The sequence below is a fragment of the Meriones unguiculatus genome, chromosome 1, assembly GCF_030254825.1.
Source record: "Meriones unguiculatus strain TT.TT164.6M chromosome 1, Bangor_MerUng_6.1, whole genome shotgun sequence".
Lineage (NCBI taxonomy): Eukaryota > Metazoa > Chordata > Mammalia > Rodentia > Muridae > Meriones > Meriones unguiculatus.
The window spans coordinates 73675967-73699512 of NC_083349.1; the positions used below are offsets into that span (position 1 = coordinate 73675967).

At 50.9% G+C, this 23546-nt stretch overlaps 1 long non-coding RNA gene across 1 annotated transcript; it reads right to left on the reverse strand.

The window, feature by feature from the left end:
• Positions 1 to 735: 735 nt before the first annotated feature.
• LOC132656771 (uncharacterized) lies at positions 736 to 1849 on the reverse strand. The gene is made up of 2 exons (XR_009594460.1): positions 1569 to 1849; positions 736 to 997 (listed from the first exon to the last, which is right to left on the reverse strand). It is a non-coding gene; the product is annotated as an uncharacterized LOC132656771 (long non-coding RNA).
• Positions 1850 to 23546: the final 21697 nt, after the last annotated feature.

Consider the following 23546-nt stretch of genomic DNA (forward strand, 5'->3'; position numbering starts at 1 on the left):
AATGAGAGACCCGGCCTCAAAGCACGTAAGGAAGGAACGGAACAGCAGCTGAAGTTTTCTCTTTGGCCTTCACATACATGTAGCCCTCAACATGTGAGGACGCACAGGGTCATGCATAATCTCCTCCCACACACACAAGAAAGTCTAGACCAAACCAAAACAAAACAAAACAAAACAAAACAAAACAAAACAAAACAAAACAAAAAAACAAAAACCCACTCCTTGTCTTCCAGCATAAATGAGGCTGGCCATTTCAGACAGAACCCAGAGGTTTAGCTGAACTCTGACCCTGAGGACCCTGTGATATTTTCCTTCTGAGCCACATATGCAGATGGGCTCTGAAGACGACCATCTCCCCTCAGTGCAAACCATGAATTTTTTATGAAGCTGGCCCAGAATTACCAGAATCCAGTTGGGTGCACTTTGCAGACCCCAAACTGCCGTCGCCATGGAAGGTTTCATTGCTTGCACCTGCTAAAACATTCGAGGCATTTGAGAGGCAGTGGACACATTTGCTTTCCATTTTTTCTGGCTTGGGAAAGCTTTGAAGTGTTTAATAGTAGAGCCCGGGAAAGGCCTCCGCCTCTTAATCATTTACTCCCAAGGCACATTCACGGCTGGTAGCCTGTCAAGCAGAAACTGAACGGAGCCCGCTTTATTAAGTGTCACATGCCCACTCACTGTTCATTAAAGGTGTTTTAAGGTTTAAATTATGTAATTTATGAGAAAAAGAAATAAAAATTCCATTGTTTTATTAATATGTGGTCCCAGAAGGCAAGTTGAGCTCAAGGACCCTGGGGGGGGGGAGCTGGAGGTGGCCTTCCGCTCCCTGCCATCTGTGTTCCTTTGGCCTCCCACATTCGTGCCATCCCATCCTGGCCAGGAGCCAGCCAGTGTGCAGAGCTCTGGAGAGGACCATCCTGCTGTCCCTCAGGCCTGGTGTGGCAAGGAAATGGGTCCCAGCTCTCCTTTGTCCTCTGCCCATTTTCTAGAAAGGCTGAAGACAAGCAAGAGGAGAGCATTCCTGGGTGATTACAAGTGACCTGTGCATCACAATCATCGAGAATGAATGCAGCTGCCCATTGAGAGGGAGTGACATGGGCTGGGCACTGCCCCAGGGCGCCAGCAGGGGCTTCAGGTAGATCTCACGGCATGAAAGGCCACCATTGCTGAGGAGACCACCCCTATTGACCAGAAGATGAGGCAGGGATGCCAAGGACTGGCTCAGGCCAGTGGCCATCCCAAGCCCGGGCCAAACTTCAGAGGACCCTGTTGCTGAGCTGTCAGTGCCTGGAGAGCTAGAAGTCCTGGAGTTCTGGCTGTCTTCATGAGAGACTTTCTCCTGCAGATTGAGTCATCTGAGAGGGTGGACTCCTTCCTCCTGCGGTCCCCACTCCCTCAGCTTCTGAGCAGAAAGGGGAAATTGCCCTGCCTGCCTTTCTCCTTAACATAAAGGGTTCTTTTCCAAAATTCGGACAGCCAGGGAACATGTGGACCCAGGTGGCTATTTGCTAGACCACTGGAGACGCTTCTCTACACGTGCCCCACCTCCCTGCCAAATCACCAACCTGCAAGGTTGCACCAGGCTTTTCCCGTCGGTCAGATTTGTGAGCTTCTGGCTCTGAAAGGGAACCAAGGTGCTAAGACATGTAACAGTCATCTGTGGGGAGCTGTGAAGTCTGGCTGAGGCCTGAGCAGGGCTGGGCAGGGCAAGAAGGACTGAACTTCTATTTGCCATATTCCTTGCAGCGGGGGCATTAGGAAAGGCACTGTTTGCGGGAGGTGAGGAGGCAGGTCAGATTTTATGAGTAGACGTCAATCATTAACTCACTTAATTCTGAATTATCAATTCTGCTGATGCTGAGGCCCTGATAGCGCCGGCTGCTGGCAATCTCCACCACAGTCCCCGCTGCCTTTGATCTGCCAGCCCAATCTCCACAGGCAGGAAAACCACAGACCTCTGCTGGGGCCATAGGCTGGAGAGTTCTGACGTCTCCCAGAGCATTATGGGAACCCTGAGGTGCTTGTCTCAAGATGCCCAAGGAACTTTTAGTACTGGCTGTGAAAGAAGTCACAGAGAATCTATTAAGTCATTCATGTTATAGATGGTTTCTCTCTGGGCTCAGTATGGGATCTCAGGAAGGAGCAGCTTATTTCAGTCAACGAGAGAGACAATCAGGTGAACAGTCACAGAATGCAGGACTCATACCCTGCTGGGTCATCCAGCCAGCTGTGGGAATTGGAAGGGCATCGGAGAAAGCCATGTTTGAGCTTAAACTGTAAACTGCTGGGGGAGGAAGGGGGCAAAGGGCAGAAGAGGAAGACAGGCTCAAAGGGCTGGCGAGCGGGCATGGTGTGAAGTGACCAGACGAGTCTGGTAGCAGCAGGGATGCCACAGAGAGGAGCATTTGGGTTGGGTGAGACCAAGTCTAGATGCTGGTGGTGCCCGAGGCACATGAGATACCCACCACCTCCTGCTGTGTCCCAGGATGTGGTGGTCCCTTAGGGTTGCTTAGCAACTGTGGCAGCCCCTTCGCCAGCCTCTACATGCTTTACTTCTGGGATATGTCTGCTGCTCACCCTTTCTTCTCCTAACGTTCATCCATACTTTCCTGCTGCACTCAGACAAATTTCAGACTACTTCTCAGGTGCAGAATGTCCCAGAATGCCCTTTGAGCCTGTCTTCCTTGTCTGCTCTTTGCCCACCTTCCTCTTCCAGTAGTATTTTGGTGAGCCACGTCTTCAGGGTAGAACATGGCCACATCTGGAGGATATCTGGAGGGTTCTCCTTTCTCGGCCGTAATGGGATTTAACTAAATCCCCAGAGCTAGATAATTCAGGGGGGTGAAAACCAAGGAAATTTTTCTTTGGATTATAAATATTTATTATGTCCATCAAGGCTATCCCAGGGCACCCATGGATAGTTGCACAGGCTGGTCATGGTGGGAATTCTGGGTATACACAAACTCTGCCAAGCATCATAGCATCTTGGCCTAAGCACTGGGGAGTATATTTATTTTGAGAGCCTGGGCCATTTTTGAGAACCATGAGTTTGCTATGAACTTCACGTAGTAATGACTTTTTAGCTAATTGAACAATTATTACATGCTTTTGCATGCATTCTCATGTTAGATCTTTTGATCCAGGAGAGGTAGGTGAAATAGGCCTCATGACATTTGTTGTCAGTGGTGGGAAAACTGAGGCTCAGAGGAAAGGAGCTGTTAGTGCAGACCACTCTGCAGAGAAGTGTGTTCGCTTGGACATGCCTGAGGGACTGGAGGTGGGGACCTTGCCCTCTGGTGCTGCCTGGGTTGAGCCTTCACTGGGCTTTCTCACAGGAAGGCTCTGCCCGCTCTATTGGAGAGGAGTCCTATCCTGTACCCCTCCCTGCCTTCGGATGACACCGTTCACTTGGGGGTGTGTAATCCGTGTCTTTGGCAATGATCCAGCATGGCGGGGAGAGGGTGGCCACTTGTTCCTTTTTCCCTATAGATGAACAGCTTGGGGCAGACAAGTTGAGGATCCCTTGCAGGCTAGCAACCACTGGCTTCCATTGCCATCTTATGCTACAAGGGTTCCTGGGGCTTTGGGGATCAGCGGCCACATGGACAGGAGCTAGAGCTCAGCAATGCAGACTTGTGAGGCCTGGAAAGGGATGTGGGGTTACTACCCAGCTGTCAGAAGTCAAAGTCCCCAGACACAAACTCCTCGATGCTGACATTTGCCACTGTCTTTGATGGTGTGTTGTCCAGATGGACTGCTCTGCCCACATAGATGGGCAGAACAAGACCCCATTCTGCCTGTTCAGCCAATTCCAGGGGAGCACCGAGGAGAAGCTGAGCCTCAACTCTGTGCTGGCCCTTTGCTGGTCACCTGGAAGGTTTTAAGGAGCCCTGCCCTCCCCCCCCCACATCCTATAGCTAGTGTGGTCCATGTAGAATCCAGAGGTTCAGAGTTGAGTTCACTGTGCAGAAATCTCAGTGTGAGCTGGGGCCCACTCACTTCCAGGTCATTGCAGTGGTTGTCGGTGCCACATGGCTTGGCTGCCCATCCTCAAACAGCACAGAAGGTATGGGCAGGCTTGCTCTGTTTTAGAAGATGTAGGGAAATAAGCTCAGAAGCCCTCAATTTCAGAGGAGTCTCTCATTTGTTAAAGTGTCACCAACTCTCTGATTTCTAGTACACTGGGTGTTTCCTTTTTTTTAACATTCAGTTTTTGATTAATCTGCCACCATGAAGATTTTGACCCATGGATGGCATTTGTTCTAGAGGAGACAGAAAATGAACACAAAGACTACCTGCCTCCAGGTGACAGAGAGGACAGGCCCTCGCCTGCCAAGTGTGGGAGGTAAGCTTAGTGTTATGGGAATTAGCCCCGAGCTGCCACCTAAAGTCTGAGGGTGGCCACAGACGCCCTGACCAGGTGTTCCTTCCCTGAGGGGTGGACGAGTGGTGCGAGCCAGCGTGGCCGGAGCTACCCCTGTAGGCTGTCTTGACCTGTCCTGGATGACCCCTTCACTCAGGTTTTCCTTAAGTTGACTCAAGTGTACTCCAAGACAGATTGTCTGGAAGCCCCTCACAAATTTGAAAATGTATGGTTTTATTTCAGTAACAACAACAACAAAAGCTCCGAACTGGACGTCTGTGTAAGTTTCTGATAGTGTTTTGCTCTGTAAGACCTTCATTGGGTTCTAGAAATAATTTTCTAGAACCTTGAGTTACTCTTCCCTTAAATGGAACTTAGACTTTGAGAAACAGAGTAAAATGGCAGTAGCTTACACCAGAGATCAGAAAAGGGGCAGATAAACAGGGAGAGACATGGCCACTGTGCCTCAGCGTAAAGTTACCCCAGTGGGGCGTGCCGACTCCCTTGGCCTCCCCTGGGCTCCCTTGGCCTCTTCCCCTGCTCTCTCCTAAGCCCAGCTCCAAACAGAAGAAACATGGGGGCATGGCTGCCCAGCAGAGTCTCTGGAGACAGAGCTAGGTTAAGTGGTAGCGATTTACTTACTAAGCTGCTGCTGTCTCCAGGCAGCTCTCTAGGAGTGTGCTAGGTTTATGGCTTAGCAGCCCCACTCTGGACACTGCACACGTGCAGCAGTCATTGAAGCCACATAGTCACTGACACCTCATGACTCAAGGGCATTACCCAAGGAGGCTACTGCCTCACTTCCCTCTTATCAATCAGCGAAGTTTGCCAAGTTCAGGCGCCATTTTCAGCATCCCGCAGCCACGTCTAACCACAGTGGGCAGGTTCTCGCTCCGATTGCTGCTGGGGAGGGGCAGTGCTGTTGGTACACACACTGAGCAGAGCCACTCACCCAGCGCAGCCGACATGGTACCCAGAATCTGCGCGTGGCAGCTTGGGTCACACTTAGTTCATCCATCTTTCCTCCTGCCTTCCTTCCAGGTGTGAGGCAGAAACAACTTAGCTAAAGTTACTCCTGGAGAACTTTCAGGAAACACGCTTGCTAGGAGCACGCCTGTCTCTGGGGAGGACTGCAGGCAGGGCTGCCAAGGGTCAGCCTGTGGACTGAGGAATTTGGGTTTCTGATGTGCTTCCGATACAGACATCTGGGCTGACCTGACCTGGGCAGCCTCCCAGGTTTGGAGAGCTGCGGGGAGTTGGTATCAGGGGGTCATTTGTCTTTTGTCTGAGGAGGCGGTGAACCTATGGCCTTCTGAGCATTGGGGCTGGGGACAGGAGAGATACCCCACAACCTTTCTGCTTTCTTTCATGAAGCTTCTAAGGAAATTCCGTTGTATTGTATTTACAAGGCATCCCCAACTGTCAGTTTCCTCAAACACAATGTATTTAATAAAAAGCCATTAAGCCTTGTAAAGCTGTCAGAAACCTAAATGACACTTGTAATAAAATCTTGTCGGGTGACCTGCTCTGGTTAATCAGGCCCTGTGACATCATAGCCCTAGGATCTGTACGATACCCCGGGCGTGAGGTATGTTTAGACAGCTTTATGATCCACACGGATTTGAGTTATTAAAATTGTACAGTTTTGCAAGGAATTTGGGATTTAATAAAACAGCAGAGAAACTACAAAAGGAACAATAAGCTACACCAAAGCCAGTCTCCCTGCATGGCTGGGGTTGTGTGCCCAGGCTGCTCGCCTGGCCAGGGCCCACGCAGGTGCTCACGTGGGAAAGATGATGCATCTGTACCGGGTTGATCTGCCATTCGCACGGCGGGCAAGTCAATTACATCTTTCCCAACGACTTCAAGGTGGTGAACTATGCTTACACATAGATTTATGGATTTATTTAGATTACAAGAAGATATTACCACCATTGCCAATTCTCTCTAATAACCCACTTTGAGCAGACCCAACTGCTAGATTGTAAATATCTTTGGGTCTGCCTACCCCCTATGTTTTCTGGGCCCTCTGTCCCTTTAAGGCATAACTTCCTTGAACTCCACAAAGCCTGACTTCTTGTAACCAACAGGATGACAGAAACAGATAGACACACAGACAAGAGGGACACGCATCCATCCATTTAAACTAAAGGAGTACATTAAAAAAGTGTTGGGCACAAGAATATAAATCATACCTACTATCCTGGCATGAACTGGCACAGCACTCCTGATAACTCAGTCAAATTATTCCATTTGTTTCTAAAGATATTTTAATCCCACATGACCTCAAACTTCCCGTGAACCAGGGCCTGGACCCAAGGCCGCCCACGGCCTTTGCAATAAATCCATTGTCTCCTTTCTCGGCCCTCAACTCAGGCCCATAGATCACCCCTCCCTGCATCTTGCTTCAATTACTCAATTAAGTGCAGTAAAGTTCTTGTAGGTTTTTGCAGATGTCGCTTTATTATCAAGGCCTCAGATGAACACAAGAGTTCAGGAGCTGAGGTTATGGGGAGGTTGCTGGGGGAAGGGCTGGGCCTGGGCACTGGTTATTCCCAGACCCTGCAGAGGCCAAAGCCCTGGAGAAGGCCGGGGCATGGTCCCCAAGGCTGTGCCTCCCCTTGCCTTCGAAGCTCTGGGAGTCTGTGATGTTATCTCTCTGAGAAGCCGCTGAGGAGATGTAGGTATTCCACCTTCCAGTGAGATGGTGCTGTGATTAACAGACGCTTAATTGGGTCATTCATCAAGAGAGAGACCTGCCCCCAAGTCGGGGGCCAAGTAAATTACGACCCACCTTGCAGGTGTTGGACTGGCGGCCCTATCACTCTTCTCAAAATGGTCTTCAGAAGATTTTATATGAAAAGATGATTTATTGCCAAGAAGAATTCGATTGAGCTTGTGCTTTTCCTGAGTGTGGCAGGGTTCTGCCTGGCCCCTCTCCCTTCAAGCTCCAAAGAGGGCTGTTGAAAATTAAAATCACAGAGACTGAGTGAGCTGGAGCCAGAAGAATGCTTAGAAACCTCTGAGCACTACCGGGCCACTTTACAGATGGCAAACCGACGCACAAGTAGAGTAAGTCAAACTACACAGTACTTAGTACACTGATTCAGGCGTTCCTCCACACTGTGTGTGCGTGTTCATGCAGGCCCAAGCATGTGTGTGTGTGTGTGTGTGTGTGTGTGTGTGTGTGTTCATGCAGGCCCATGCATGCATGTGTGTGTGTGTGTGTGTGTGTTCATGCAGGCCCATGCAGGCCTGTGTGTGTGTGTGTGTGTCTGTGTGTGTGTTCATGCAGGCCCATGCATGCATGTGTGTGTGTGTGTGTGTGTGTTCATGCAGGCCCATGCAGGCCTGTGTGTGTGTGTGTGTGTGTCTGTGTGTGTGTTCATGCAGGCCCATGCATGCGTGTGCATGTGAGTGTTTATGCAGGCCCACGCAGGCCTGTGTGTGTGTGTGTGTGTGTGTGTGTGTTCATGCAGGCCCATGCATGCATGTGCGTGTGTGTGTGTGTGTGTGTGTGTGTGTGTGTGTGTAGGTACAAGCGCACCTGTGCACCTGTGTGAGGAGGCTGAGGACTTTTCCGGCTGCTCCTTGGCATCACACCCCCTCTTGGAGACAAGGGCATTCAGTGACCTGGAAATCTCCCTGAAGGCTGGACTAGCTGTCTGCAGACTCTGGTCATCGCAGCCCTATGCCCTCAGGGAGAGAACTGCAGCCGGTGCCACTGCTCTGACTTCTGCTTGGGCTCTGGGCATCACTAAGGCCTTTTGCTTGCAAGGTGCCTGTGCCTTACAGAAGGTTTCTTAACCTACGCTTTGCTGACATTTGGTCCTCACCGTTCTTCGTGGTGGGAGCTATCATTTGCTGTTAATGGCGTCCTTGGCTGGCAGCACCCTCTCCCAGGATTATCCCGTCTTGTGATAACTAAGGTGATCCTCTGAAGACAAGATTGCCACTGGTTGAGAAACACTGCCTGAAAGCTTTATTATCATTTTCTTTATCATCACAGAGTTGGTGTGAATAACAGCAGTGAGCCCTGAGTGTGAGTGTGGTTAAATACCAGGCACGTTCTCTAAGGCCGCGTGCTAACTCTCTCTGCTGTGTCTCTCTGTTGCTCCATTTGTATAGAGGAGGTCTCAGTGCAGTGAGGTGAAAGTTCACATAGAGAAGAAGAAGCTCCCACAAAAGGATAAGGCTACGAAATTCAAAGACTTTAATAACGCAAGGAAACAGCACCATTTCCTTTCCCATTCCCTCAGTGGTAAACTTGTCTTTAAGGATTTGGCAGGATACGAAGTCATCTTGTCTCCACATTAAAAAGGGAAAGAAAAAGAAATGCACCACCATGTAACTTGTCCCTGGTGGGACCTGTCTTCTTGTGCTCCTGAAAGCCTGGCCCCTCTCTCGAATGGAGGAAGCATGCATTCATGTTCACGGGAACACCGCAAGGCCAGGAACACCTGAGCAACACTATTCCCCTTCGCTGTGTCTGCAAGGCTCAGGCTGCCTTCTTTCACAAGTGAGGTATACTGCAGCCTAGGGCTGGGAGTAGTTTCATATCTGGACTAGGACATTACCAGGTAAAACAAATGCCAGAGACCATGGGCTCTAAAGGTAGTGTCTGGGTTTTGAATCAAGCGATAAATTCTCTGTAAAGCATTAATGCAAGGTGAGACCCTCACATATGGAGACTTGTGGCGTGTGTCCACCCACGATTGCTCTGGCCCATGGAATTTGGGATGTGTTTACATGAACGTAATTACAACCTCATTTCCCATATCATTGTTTCAGAGGACCCCCCGCAGAGCTCCAGATTCTATGAACCTAATCTTTAGGCTCATCCAGATTAAAAAAAATTTGTCTCCTTGATATTTCTTAATTAATTTCATTTACTTGTTAGCTCTCCCTCCTTCCCTCCCTCTGTCCCTCCCTCCCTTTCTCCCTATTTCCTTCTCTCTCCCTCCTTCCCTCCCTTTCTCTCTCTCTCCTTCCTTCCCTCTCTCCATGCCTCCTTCCTCCCCTCCCTTCACCCCTTTCACCCTCCCTCCTTCCCTCTCTTCCTTTCTCTCTCCCTCTCTTTTTCCCTCTCTCCATGCCTCCCTCTCTCCCTGACTTCCTCCTTCCATTCTTCCCTTCCTGCCCTCCTCCCTCCTTCCTTCTCTCCTTCCCCCCTCTCCCACTCCCTCCTTACCCCCTCTTATGTACACTCCTGTGTCATCAAGCGACTTGTCATCATGGGAGCATAGACTACATCACAAGCCTTAGTACTATAGGCTCATCACCTCACCTGGCCTTTTGATGACAAATAAACTAGGTCAGCAGGAGCCAGGTGAGGCTGCTGCTGGCACTTAGTGTCGTTTAAAGAAGAAACTGCAGACAAGATTGTAACCAGGTGGACCAGGGGCAAAGTGGCTGACACCCAGAATCACATAGACACATCACATGTGTGCTCCGCTCTGTAGCACACCTAGTGCATTTGTTCTTCCTGCTAGCATTGCAAAGGTATGAGGAACGCCTCAAGCTGCATTGCAGGGCCCACATTACCAGGAGGCAGTAGGGTTTTCATCTCCACCGTAATCTCCTGGGACCATGGTCGAAAGCATGCCTGCTGTTGTTGAAAACAGCATAGGACACACGCCCATGTGTATCTCTTTATTTTCAGTAGGTCACGCCAGCTCCTTCTGAAGGAGTCTGGGTGTAGATGTGTAAACATTGACATTGATGGCTGGGGCTTGCGCTCCAGCCTCTGGAAAGGCCCCTAGACGTGGCTGGCAGAGGAAGCAGGCCCCACTGAGGACACACTCCTGGCTTGTGGGAGTGGCTTTCCCACAGCTGTGTTTTGCTTCAGGACCTTTGACTGAGTTTTCCCACCTCTCTTGTACTTTTGCTCCAACAAGACCCTGTGCTTTGCTCATCCCAGGAGCTTATCTGCGAGAAACACTCTGTCAGCTCTGAGCACTTGGTCAGATGCAGGCACTGGGTTTGGCTCCCGTGGTGTGATGTTCACATATTTCTCTGTGTGTTAATACTAGGTGTGCAGAAATGGTGAACTTTCAAGTGAATAATAGCAGCTCCAGGTTGTCATGTGTGGATTGGAGTCCCATACTTTCCGGTAAACTCCACTATGCCCGCTGCTGAATGAAGCTTCTGTGGGCTATAGAGACTGCCTGATCCATGGATGCTGAGGGAAGACATGAAGATGGCCTCTCATGAGATGCCTGAGGCTTCCTCTCTAAGCACTTTTCTTTAGCAGGTTGCATTTTCTTTCTCCACACTTCTCTGTGGTGCCCCTTCGACGGGGACACCCGCTGACTATCTCCTTGTAGCCTCCAGCTCAGCCTTCATAAAGACTGTGGATCGATCCAAGGCTTGGTTGTGATAGGTGTGGAGGGACGTGCTAACGGCTTCTAACTACTGCTGGGGCCTGTGTCTGTTCCGTCTCCAGGTCCAGCCTGAGGTTACCAGCTCATAACACAACTCCCCACCTCCCCGCCCCCCCCCCCCCCCCCACCGAGCAGAGAGGGAAAGGCAATCATCTCAGATCAGGATGTGAAAACCTGCTTGCTTGCCTTCTCTCCCCCACATTTCCCACCCTCCCCCTTTCTCTGGCTTCCCTAGATGCGACAGTTGCCTTCAGTCAGAGGGAAGGTGACATGGGTTACTCAGTTGCCTGGGTGTTGGAGTACAGAGGATGCAACTGACCCCAAAGGAGGTGAATGTCAAGAATTCAGTCCTCTTACAGAAGGCAGGGGCATTTCACTTTAAGAAAATACTCTGTGTTGGCTATGGTTAAAATTCTGCTGGAACATAAATCATATTTTATTGAGAGTAGAAGGGAAGAGCTGAGGTCCATTTGAGTCTGGGGTGCTCCTACCTGGGCAGATAAAAGTTTCATAAAAGTTCTGGTTTACATAACACATGACTGGCTTTCTGGGTAAGCTGTACCCCAAATTATGTCGGTTATCCACGCTTGTCACGAACCATCACTCTTTGAGCAGTGTAGCATCCCAGACATTGGGAAAGCTGGGAGATCCATAGCCAGGCATTGCCTCCCTGCTGTCCAATGGGCTCCTGGGATGAGCATCGGTTGTGTAACCCCATGAATAAACAAGGTGGAGATCGGTTTGTGGACCGTGAAATAAAAGGCGTGGGTGTGATGAGATGTGACAGTGGCTGGAGATGTAGCTGTTGCAGGGGCAGCCTTCTCTGTGAAGGCTGGTTGGAAATAAAAGAAAACAGCAACAGGACGCACAAGAGAAACAGGCCAAGGGAAGCATGTGCTTCATTTGAGGGTCTAGAAGGAGGGCGGGGTAAAGGCAGAGCCTTGGAGGGTGAGCAGACAGAACATTCTAAAATCTGCCATTTCCAAAAACTGAGAGGTGGCCTGTCCTTACTTCCTCCTGTCTACCTTTGCCGTGTGTAGACCATATGCCTTCATTACCGATCTGCCCCCAAGGACAGATGTCAGCCTGCTGTCCTTCAAAAACCAAATAGCTCCTACAGCATACCTGAGCAGGTAGGGACAGATGTGGCCTTTGCTTCAAGTTGCTCACAGCCTCTTAACTTTTCCCATAGATACATCTGGGAGATTTCCCAGGCCAGAAATCAGGAAGGAGGTGATGGGAGTATTCGAGAAGCTAGAGGCCTGGGCACAGGAAAGCACCGAAAGACAAAGATTGTCCTGAGGGCCTTAGCTAGGGAATTCTGGGTATCAATGGTGGGGACAAACATGTACTTCAGGGAGGGGGAGCAGGAGGGTGCTGGAAGGCCCGGGCCTTGTGTTCTGTGCCTTGAGGTAAGCAGTCAGAATAGGGTGTGCCCTGTAACCAGCAGACCCACAGCATCCCCAGACCTCATCCCTATCAGCCTAAAAGAGCAGCTCGGATTGCTTCCTTGTAAAGTCGACAGCATGCCATTGAAATGGCCTTTCAGACCAAATGAGCCCTAAGACAGCCAGTGCCTCGATATCTTACCCTTGTAATGACCCCAGGAGCACCGCTCCACTGTGCATGTACCCTAACAATGCCAATGAGGAGACTGTCTACCGAGAACAGGCTGCACATAGGCCCAGAGCTCCTCCCACAATGTCTGCAGCTGTTCTTTCGGCATTCCACTTCTCCCGTGAGAAGGGAAAGCGAGAGCCACAAGCCTCTTACCAAGTCAAAGGATGACTGGAAACAGCCTGCCCTGTGAGGCTGTCTTCCCAGTTACCTCTCGGGTCTCACCCCATTGCTTTGTTGATGCCTGCTGTGTCGAAAACAAGATGGGTCTCACCGTTGGAGGAGTCAGCATTTGAGGAAGGATGGTATGTAATCTCCAGAGTCTCCTTGGCCCCATTTTGCAGATGGGAGCAGTGTTTCCTAGGGCAAGGATGCAGAAGGAAGTGGATAAGTGAATTATTCCAGCCCAAAGGGACTCAGAGGAACCTCAGAATAGGCAGACACAGGCCAGGTTTCCACTCGGCTGCCTCAGCCACGCTCCTCCAGCCTGGCTGATAATTGCTCATTATGTGCTTAATCTGGGCACAGCCGGGCCTGGCAGTGGAGTTGCATCACATCAAAGCCAGCTCTTCAAAGGAGGAGAAAGCCTGCCTCTGGGGTAATTAGCTGAGGGCCTATTCTTCTTGGGACAGTCGGGAGGGCTGCAGGCGAGGTCCAAATGGCCCAAAGTACACCTCAACTTGTCAACTCTGGTGAACTTGGGTAGGCAATACTAGAGCTCAAATCAGGTCTCTTTGTCTCTCTGTGTCTCTGTCTCTTTCTGTGTCTCTCTCCCAAGCTGGGGCTGAAGCCTAGCAACTTGTGTGAGCACAGCGCACTCTGAGCGAGCACTCTATTGTTGTTCTCTACACTGCTAAGCGTTTGTCCTTCCCCTGGCCTCTGCTCCGGGAACACCACGTCACCCCTCTCTAGGTTACCATATTTTTCTTGCAGATGCTGGGAGGAAAAACTCATCAGAGCAGAAACTTCACCACCATGACTCACAGATGAAACCAGAAAGGTGTCAGGAGCACCTTCGTACACAGAGCTGCTCTGATTTGTGGTATGCGACTCAGTTTCCACAGCTGTCCAAGCTCAGCAGCCCTAGGTGACAGCCCTGAGACTGCTGCTCCATCCAACAGAGTGGAGCTTCGGGGTGACAGAGCTGGTCGGGGCTCTCAGAGAGAGGCATCTGCTCTCTCAGCGCAACCACCCTCCTCCTCGCTGCCTGCCCCCGGCCAGCTGGAGGGAGAGACAAGGTGGTGTTATACCTCTAATCCCATTTGCAGTCCCCTGTCACTCAGCCAGGTATCCCACTAGCAAGGCACCGAAGTGCAGGAAGTGCTAAGAGGCGCTATAATGGAGTCTGCTACTTCTTTTTGATGGCCTGTGGGGCGGTCAGGCTAACAGGCTTGAGTGAGTTTGACGGAGAAGCAGAAGTGTTGAACTGGCCAGCGGGGCGCAGGGAGCCCCTCTTCCTTAGATAACAGATTCTAGGGCCGAATGGTGCCACAGCAGACAGCCTTAGTGAGCCACAGTTCTCGAGCTCGGACAGCAAGCTAAGATTTTATCTTACCCACCTCTTAGATATATTTAACAATGGGCATCTTAGATGCTGAAGACCTCGGAGGAGCCAAATGACGGAACCGGCCTCAATGCTGACCACAGGGGTCAGTGGGAGCTCGAGCAGCAGGGGCTCTTTACCAATGGGAAAGGATGCTCCACTTCCTCTTTGCCAGCAAGACAGAATTTAGTTGATTTTTTTCTTCAGTATAGTTTCTGAGGATATATCTCTTTGTATCAGTTATTTTGTCAAAAGTGAAAAAGAACAATCAAGCACACATATATAACTCATGCTGAAAGGGATAGGGACACGAAGACCTGAATTTGATCCCCAGAATCTAGTTCTTAAAAGATGGGTGCAGCGGTGTGTACTGACCCTACGACTGAGGACACAGAGGCGGGCTCCCTGAGACTCACTGGCCAGCCAGCCTGGGCAAACCACCGTCTTCCCAATAAAAGTGAGAGACTGTCCCAGACAGACAAAATCCAAAACACAAGTGAACAAACAACCTCCCCCTCCCCCCCCAAAAAAAGAAGAAAAAGAACCCAAAGCTACCACACACAACCTGGTCCACCTGCCAAGGGACACACCAGCAGGGGGAGAGCAGCTGAGGAAGCAGCAAGGTTGGTCTCTGGCTTCCAGAAGTAAACACAGAGACACCACACACACATTCATACACACACACCAGACACAACTCATTCATACACACTCACACACATAAACATGCAGACACACACGCAAACAGGCGCACACACACACACACACACACACACACACACAAACATGCAGCTCTAGGGCACAGAGGGACACAGTCACGTGTAAGGAGACTGAACGTGGCCAGGGCCAATGCGGTCTGTCAGGCAGTGCCGGCCCTGGCCGTATGCTCCCTGCCATATTGGCTCTGCTTAGATGCCCCTTGTCCTCGGGTGACTTGGGAACCCATGCTGAAAACATAAGCCTTTAAAATTGCTCCACAAGGCACCTGCAGCCCTCGCCAATCCCCAGGTGTGAAGCAGCGCACACCTGCTCAGTATCCCCTTGGCGTCTGTGCCAGCTGTAGGGAAGTCACATGGCGTGCTTCTGGCAGTGAAGAGGGGCCGGACCAGCTCCTGTTAGTGAGCAGCATTCCACGCCCCACAACAACGCATTGTTTCTCCCTAGGGAAGGGGGGGCATGAAGCTGTCTGAATTGGGCGGACGTCTTCCTTTTCATCCGGTGGCCCTGTGCCCCCACCTAGGGATGCAGAACTGTCAGGAGGTCATTTCCTGTCTCTGCAGCTTAACTCCTGCACGGCTAGATCTGAGCTGGTCTTTAGCTCGCACACAGGAGGCGCTCAGTCAGTGTTGAGTAAGTGTCATTGTGTGTTTGCTATAACAAAATTCCTGAGGCTAGGCAGCAGAGAGGGGCGTGTTTGCCTCAAATCCCAGTGGCTGGAGAGTCCGGTAGTTTTCACAGCTGTTACTCAGCTGGACTCTGCAGAAAGACGTGGGACACCGGCTCGCTTGAGAATTGGAAGTCACCCTCCACCCCCTCCAGCAGCTTCTGTAGGGTGTGCACTGTTCTCTGGAGCCTCTGAGACCATACCTTGCCACGAAGGAGCCCAGAGTGGGGCTCAAAGTCTAAGTTGTTTCCTTTGGGGACTCTTGTTAACTGTAAGAGAATCTAAAAATACAGTTGGTACACTTGCTATGCATGGTGCCTTGTTTAGAGACTTAGGCTGGAGAAGGAATGCAATTAAACTGTCAAAATCTAATTCTTTCTCCCTTTTAATTTATAGCAGCTCTTTCCCTTTCCCTTTTCTTTACTTTGCCTGGGCTTAAAGTCAAAAGTGAAGGATGTTACCAGAAAAAAATGGAGGTTACAAAATGAGGATCAAGGCCCTGAGTGCGAGAGATAGTGTAAGAATGGCCACATTCAAGTTGCAATGGCCTAATGATATGCTGCCATCACTCATGGTGGCACAGACTTGTGAGCTCGGCACTTCGGAGCTGCAAGCAGGAAGACCGGGGTTCAAGGCCAGCTTCAGCCATAGGGAGTTTAAGCAGGCCTAAAGTACAAGAGGCCCTTCTCAAAAGTCAAACAAGGAGGACAGAGAGGGTTCAGCAGGCAGTTTCCACACAAAGGTAAGGGTCTGAGCTGAAAGCTCAGTGCCCAGTGAAGAGCTGAGTGTGGTGGGCCCCACGCTGAACAGGGAAGGCAGTGGGGTCTCCGGGTCGTACCCCGCGCTGAACAGGGAAGGCAGTGGGGTCTCCAGGTCGTACCCCGCGCTGAACAGGGAAGGCAGTGGGGTCTCCGGGTCGTACCCCGCACTGAACAGGGAAGGCAGTGGGATCTCCGGGTCGCGCTGGGCACCGGCGAGAAGAGGCTGACAGTGTAATAGAGCAGGGTGGGCACGCACGGGCCAGTTCAAACACACGCACACGCACACCGAGGATGGGGCTGAGTGGGTAAAGCACTTGCTACACAGTGTAAGGACATGAGTTCAAATTCCCAAGACCCACGGGGGGAAAAATCAGGAACTGGTCGTTCATGCCTGTGGTTTCAGCAGTCCAATGAAGAGACGGAAGGTGGAGATGGAGAAGACGCAGAGGCTTGTGGGCCAGGCTGTCTGGCATACACAGCAAACAGTAGACCCCGCCCCCCTGAGAGGAACGAGCAGTCCTGACACCCTCGGGTGTCTTCTGACTTCAACACATGCTCCACAGAATATAGGTGCCGGCCATCACATACACAAACACGCACACACAGAAAGATTTCAGATGAGCAAACAGTCAGATAAAAAGAGTGTGTGTTTCATTCTCTAGACACAGGAAACACAGAATTAACCGTGCCGGCCACAGGGGTCAGTTTGATTCAGGAGATGTGGTTTGGGTGGTAGCACCAAGTTGAGAGAGAAACTTAGAGAGACAGGCAGAGAGGCCACAGGCTTCTACTGTGGCGATTGGCCTCTCCAGAACTGTATCCTGTGCTGAGTGGTTCGGGAAAGCTCTCAGGAGCTCCTTCAGGGTGGAATGCGCCTGGCAAACCTGTGCTGGGTGGCTGTGTAAATGCCATTTACTCTGGAAGAATGTAGCCACAGTGGCCTGGGCACTGGGCAAGGCGCCTCAGAGCTGAAGAGAGACAAAAACTGTGAGGCCATTTTGATGGCCTGCCGTGAGCACTTAGAGAGAGACAGGGAAGACCACGTGTGGCCCCCAAACATTCTCCAAGTGTGCCACGATGAGGCAGGAGCTGCAATTCAATTCAGCAAGCAGGTAATTGATCCTAGGCCTGGGGTATAGTCCTAACCCAAGCTAGGACAGAGCTAGTGTACCGGGAACATCTACCAGATGGAGGAGATGGAGAAAACAAATAGATCAACGCTCAGCACAGAACATTTGGATGAGGAGGAAGACCCACGCTGCTGTGCTGGTGGAACCGCGAGTGCTGGCAGAGAAGGAGCTGAAGAAAAGGTTACACTGGACCTTTTCCATTGTCTTCTCTGTTTTATGTTTTAAAGATTAGAGAATGCTTTAGAAGAACATGCTTACATGTTATTCCTGTCTTAAACCCATACCCTGCATCTACTGCACAGAAAGCACCAGACAAGCCCAAACCAAGGGTAATTTTGCCAAATCAGGTATAGAATGCTCCAAAACCATCAAGGTTAAGAGTCATAGCTGGTGAAGCTCTCCATCTGGGCGTTGGCACTCACCCACATGAGGTAAGGGTTTCCAGTGTTTGCAGTTTACCATCCAGTGGAGAAGAGGCAGGAGGCTAGTGAGACAGAAGCAGCAAAAATGCACCCATGTGTAAAACTGTGCGTGGGTTTATGGGTGTGTCTTAGTAACTGATTTTTAAAGTTTGAAATTATACCCAAGTATGAGACCTAACACTTTAGAAATTCATTTAATGCTGGAAATTTTGGAAAAGCACATGGCAGCTCACATGAACTGAACACACCCAGAGTCTCAGCCATGTTCTTTAGAACAAACCACTCATGGTACGTACAGCTTCCCAAGCCTTCTTCCCATGCATCTAACCCTGACTTGAAGGCACCGCCTTGTCTACCTGGAACTGTGTGGTCTGTGTTTGTCGGTGCAGGCTCCCACACTGCAGCCAGGCTGGCCTGCACACACGGTACTGCTTCTGTAGCTATGGCTGAGTGCTGCCTGGAGTCTGACTTGCTTGGTCTAGCTACACCAGGGATCCTGAGATGCGCATGTTTGGCAGAGCGTTGGCTTGAGATCACCAGGACAGCCCAGTGCTGGTCGAGTCTTAACAGCCAACAGCCCTGAGTGGCTCACACCACTTTCTAATCATGGAGGTCTGTTTGGATCTTTGCTTTTCTTTAAGTGTGGACATGTCTGAGTGGCTGTCACCTCAGTGCCTCTCTGAGCCACCTTTAAACCTGATGTTATTGACAGCTTAGCTATGCTATTCTTGACTTTAGGGTGTCTGTAAGCAGACATTGAGTGTAACTCTGTCCTCTTCCAACCAGATGCCGGCTACAGTGGACCAAAACTCTCTCCAGTTTGACAATTCTTCACTAAGTGGGTGGGTGCTATCCCACTGGAGACTATCCAAACTGGAGATAAACTGTTCTAAGGGTAGAGACTAGAAAAGGGAAACCTCTCCCTTGCCTCCTTCTCACAGTGGCAAAAGTGGCATTGGTCAATAGAAAAATAAATGGAGTATTAAGATCTTAAGGCCAGAGCTGCACATCTGACTCAGCTTCCTCAATGGCCCAGTGGGATCAATGTCCATGATCCCAATGGCAATCTGAGGTTGATTCAGTGTGCAAGATCTGTGTATTTCAAAGGTTGCTTCAACCAGTTTCCCAGGATTCCAGGATTTAACAGGAGGCGTAGAATACTGCTCCATACCCAGAGTAAAATAAACCCTTAAGGACATCCTGTCAGAAAAATGAGCATCATAGCATTGCAACATGGTATTTTCTTCTTGTGCTTAATGGTAGTGACCATATTTGCACTAAAGTATATGTCATTAATAGACACTTAGTGGCTTCACTCTTCATTGATGTTCTGCGGGTGTCAGAGTGCCCAGGGCTCCCGGGGGACTGGCCATCGTTCTTGCTTGCCGAGCCTTGGCCAGTCTGGTTGTCGTTTGTGGTCGCTGGCCGCTCACTTTCGACTAGGCGGTGACGATTTGTTAATGTCTTAGTTCATTTTGCATTGCTGACGCATGTAGAGCAACGCAGTCTTGTTAACATGCACTAACAGCACGCACGCGTGGTTAAGTGCAACATTTCTACTTCTGCATATAATGTGCCCTGAGCCAACCAAACCTCCTTCACCCACCCTCCCTGACCACCTTTCTCAGACTGCACTAACCAGCGTGATGCCACATTCCCGTGGAACTGCTAAAGAGTGTTTTGAGAGTCGTGGTAGAACTCAGGACAGTCTCAACTTCCAGGCCCACCTCAGCTCTACAGTAGGGCACTGCCTCAAATAACAAAACAGTTATTCTGTGGCTATGTCAAGTAGGGCGTTTGGGTTCCTGGCTGAATGCCCGCTGCCTTGGATGGTTTTGGACATGGTACCAGCTTGTCAGCGAGGTTGTGTGGCGTTCTGGCACTGACTTTTGCAGCTCCGTGGCCTTGAATGTTGACTCCTTTCTCTAAAATGGGAGCATCACTGTGCTGACTCCACTTTGCTTTGAGATGGAAACAGCCTCGGAGACCTGTATCACACAGGCTGGTGCACAGGCAGACAGTGAGAAGAGCTGTCTCTGTTATTCCTGATTGTCACCCATGCTCCTTCCCTGCAAAAGCTGGGGCTGCGCTGCAGACACGACAAGCACACTATCTTTGAGGTTAGACCCATCCAGCTGTCTATGTCTCTGGGACTCACGATCGCACATATCAGCACACATGCATCCTGCTCTTCAGGCTCTCCGGCCACACTGGCTGGCTAGCTCAGATCCCCCTCCTTACTTCCCGTGCCTGCTGTCTGTTGTTGTGTCATTACCTCGGATCCTTCTGCTGATCCTGTCCAAGTTCCTGCCTCTCCCCTTGGCCTCCTCCCTCCCTCTGGCCCATGCTAGCTCTCAGCAGCCCATAGTCTTCTGCTCACACTTCATCCATCCACCACCTCTCCACACACTGCACTCGTTCCAAAGCTCGCTCTTCCCTGTACTGTCTCCTCACCCACTCCAGCACATCAAACCAGCCTGGAGCCTTCCTCTTCGTACCCTGCTCCCCGGGTTCAGTTGGCAGAATGGCTTTCCTAGTGGAAGTCCTCTGTGTGGGTCCCGCCAGACCAACCTAAAGCTTTGAAGGGCAGCTCAGTACTTTAACAAAATCACTTAGCGCATCCTGAGAGACCGTTGTTTGGCAGATGCTTCCATTGTCTTAGTTCTTAAGTGATGGCGCCCAGGGCAGAGAATTCGGAAATGATAAAGGGTAAGTAAGTTAGCACGGATAAGGCAGCAAGCTGCTGTGCCCTTTACCCCAGGTGAGGAAGAGCAGTGAAGGCTTTGTGTCTTCTTGTTCCCTTGAATGAGCCTTCCAGAGAAGGAGGGCGAGAGATGAACTGTCTTCAGATCTGCCTCTCCAGAGAGCCCTCGGGGACACGCACCTCCAGCTGATCAGCTAACCTGCCCTTACTTTCTTTGTGTGTGGCCCACCTGCCTCTTCCACCTCAACAGGGTTTCATAAACAGTGGCCAGGAAAGGAGCTTGAGAAACACTCCAACACCAAACACAGTGAACAGGGGAAGGTGCTGGCCACCTGGAAATAGAGCTCAGTTCCTCCTCACCCCCAGGCCTAAGCTGCCATTTAGCCCTAGTTCCCCATTCTCTTCCGTCAGTAAAAGTGTCAGCTAGGAATCTGCTCTTGGGAATTGCCCCAGGGTGGGGTCCACGTCACTCACTGGACTGCTCCTCTTCCTGTCCCGGAAGCACAGAGCTGGCAGGGCAGCAGCCTCTTCCCAGGGCAGGGTGGCTGCGGAATCCAAGCTGGAACAGTACAGGGCTCATGAATGGGCAAGGTGGGTGACAGCCAGGGTTGTGAGCCATGGGGCCTGTGTATCCTGGGTCAGACTTCCTGGGGGATAGGCCAAGGAGGATGAGGTTTCCTGGAGACAAGGTGATTCCATCTGCGAGCAATGCCAACAGCCAAGACCTCTGAGGTAGCTGCTCTTGCTTCGTTAGTTCATCCTGAAGAAACTTTCAGACAAATCATTATGCCCAATTCTGCAGAAGAAACTGAGAATTAAAGTGCAAATAACTTATGCAAGGTCAACAAGGTGGGAGCTGCATAGCCCCAGGCCAATCAGGCACAGGGTGCAAAATGGAAGCCAAATCTAGCTCGGTCAGACACCAACCCTGTGTTTCATGTCTCTGGGGTAGACAAACAAGCCTATTAAAGGGGGCAGTGGTAGCTATGCCACCACTGTCCTTGGCTCTCATCTGCTGTCATCATCACAAAAGCACTGTAAGTGGTGATGGTCTGCAAATGGCAGCCACTACCTCTGGATGGGCTCCTGGTCTGACCCTATTCTGACTGTGTAAAAGTGGCTTTCTTTGCACTAATGTATGCCAAGAAGTAGGTGAGTGAAAACCACCACGAACTGGCCTTTCTGAGGGACATAAGGAGAACATAGCAAGTCACCACTACTAGTTTGGGGCCCAGAGAAGAGAATTCTCGGGAGTATGGTAAGGCATGGGGGGAGTGGGCCTCACGAGATGCTGAGTTTGGGAGTGTTCATTCCAGGGTCTGCTTGAGGTTTGTGATCACTGGTTTCTAGTCACACCCTGAGCTCCACGTGTCTGAAGAAAGATGACAGACAATAGCCAATGATTTCAAGCGTAAGTCTTCCTTTTGACAATTCTTCTTGACATACCCTGGGGTTGTTATGGCTCCTGTGGAGAGACTGAGCCAGTCCTAAGCCTCCCTAGCTATGTGAAGCCTCAGTTCTGACATCCACAAAATGGGGTGAGTACTGTCAGTGTGCACCTCTAGGATTTAGCAAGGTGACTGCTGTTCAGCCATATATTACCACCACGACTCAGTAGCGTGATCTTCGTGATCAGAGTCCCAGCAGGAGCAGAAATGTGAGATAACTGTAGACGGAAGCCCCTGTGGTCCTTGCTGATCTTCAGCCACCTGGCGTCTGGTCTCCCTCTCACTCCCTCTAGAAGATCATCAGCTCCATTCAAGGCCTTGTGTGAGGGGGCAGAGTGCAGAGGGAGGGAGCCCAGGGTGCGAGTGCTAGCTGCTCAGCTGACACACATTTCCTTAGAAAACTGCACCATTGTCAATAAACCTGATTTCATCTCTGCTACCGAGTGTAGCCTGGGCCCCTTGCCCCGTGTCTGTGGAGGCTCTAAGACGGACCTGCTGTCTCTCGGCATGCTGCACCAGCGCCTACCATGGCAGCCTCCGTGTGCCACCCCTTCCTAGGTCTTCTCCTTCTTCCTTCCTTCCCTACTTGGATGTTTCTTCCTGTTTCTCTTCCTCGAGGGCCTCTGAGGCTCCTCCTTGGACCACTCTGGCCTTGCACTCAGCTGTAAACACAATGTCTGCCGGCGTGAGGCATCTCCCATAGCTGATTATCTGAGTAGGGAAAGAAAACCAGGAAGCATCCTGGACCATGTCTGGGCAAGAGTGCCACAGGCCTGAAAGCAGACATGGAAAACAAGCAGGACTTGCTTGTACAGTGGAGCAACTCTCCCTCCAGTCACCACCAGAGACAGTCTGGGCTGCCTGGCCTGAGCTCCTGTCTCACACAGGAGTGCATGTGCAGAGCCTGCAGGGGTCCATGCCCCGTTGCTAACTGTCCATCATCCAGTAGGCGCCTCTCCGGTGTCTGATGTGTGCTGGACACCCTGGGTGGTGAGAGTAAAGGGGGGAATGGCACAGACATAACTATTGCCCTGGTAGGCGTTGTTGCTAACAGAATGAGACAGGCAGGGACAACAAGAAAGTACCAAGTATGCAAATGTGTAACAGTATAGTTAGAGGTAGGAATATATGCTGCAAAAGAAACGGGCAGGGCATGAGGCAGAACACAACGGATGTTGCCAAGGAAGGCTGTCAAGTAAGGCCGCACCTGGGCACTGTGACGAGTCAGTGCATGAGACGAGAGCTAAAGGATGAGAAGGGACGAGCGGGCGGAGCAGGAATCCTGAGTGGGATGCTGTGAGCAGGCCAGATGCAGGGAGGAAGGAGGGCTGAGTGTAGAAAGGGGAAGCACACATGGAGCCCTGGGAGCCAGGGTGAGGGTTTGTTTGTGTCACAGTTACATGCCATGTGGAAGATGATCACACAAATGTAAAAGCTATAGGTTTGAACACTTGGCACTGTTTGGGGGCGTTATGACGTCTTTAGAAGGTGGCGTCCACCCTTTGGACTATAGTTCTGCCCAATTCCCACCTACTATGTGCTTCTGGACTGCTGATACATTATATGCGGCCTGCTCACTCCACAGGCCAAGGCTTCACCACCATGATGTCTGCTCACTCCACAGGCCAAGGCTTCACCACCATGATGTCTGCTCACTCCACAGGCCAAGGCTTCACCACCATGATGTAGCCCTCAAATCAGGGGCCCACATAAGTGCTTCCTCCCCGAGTTACCAGGCATGTGTTCACAATATTAGGCCAAGTCACAGAGCACCTCAGCCCAAGCATGAGG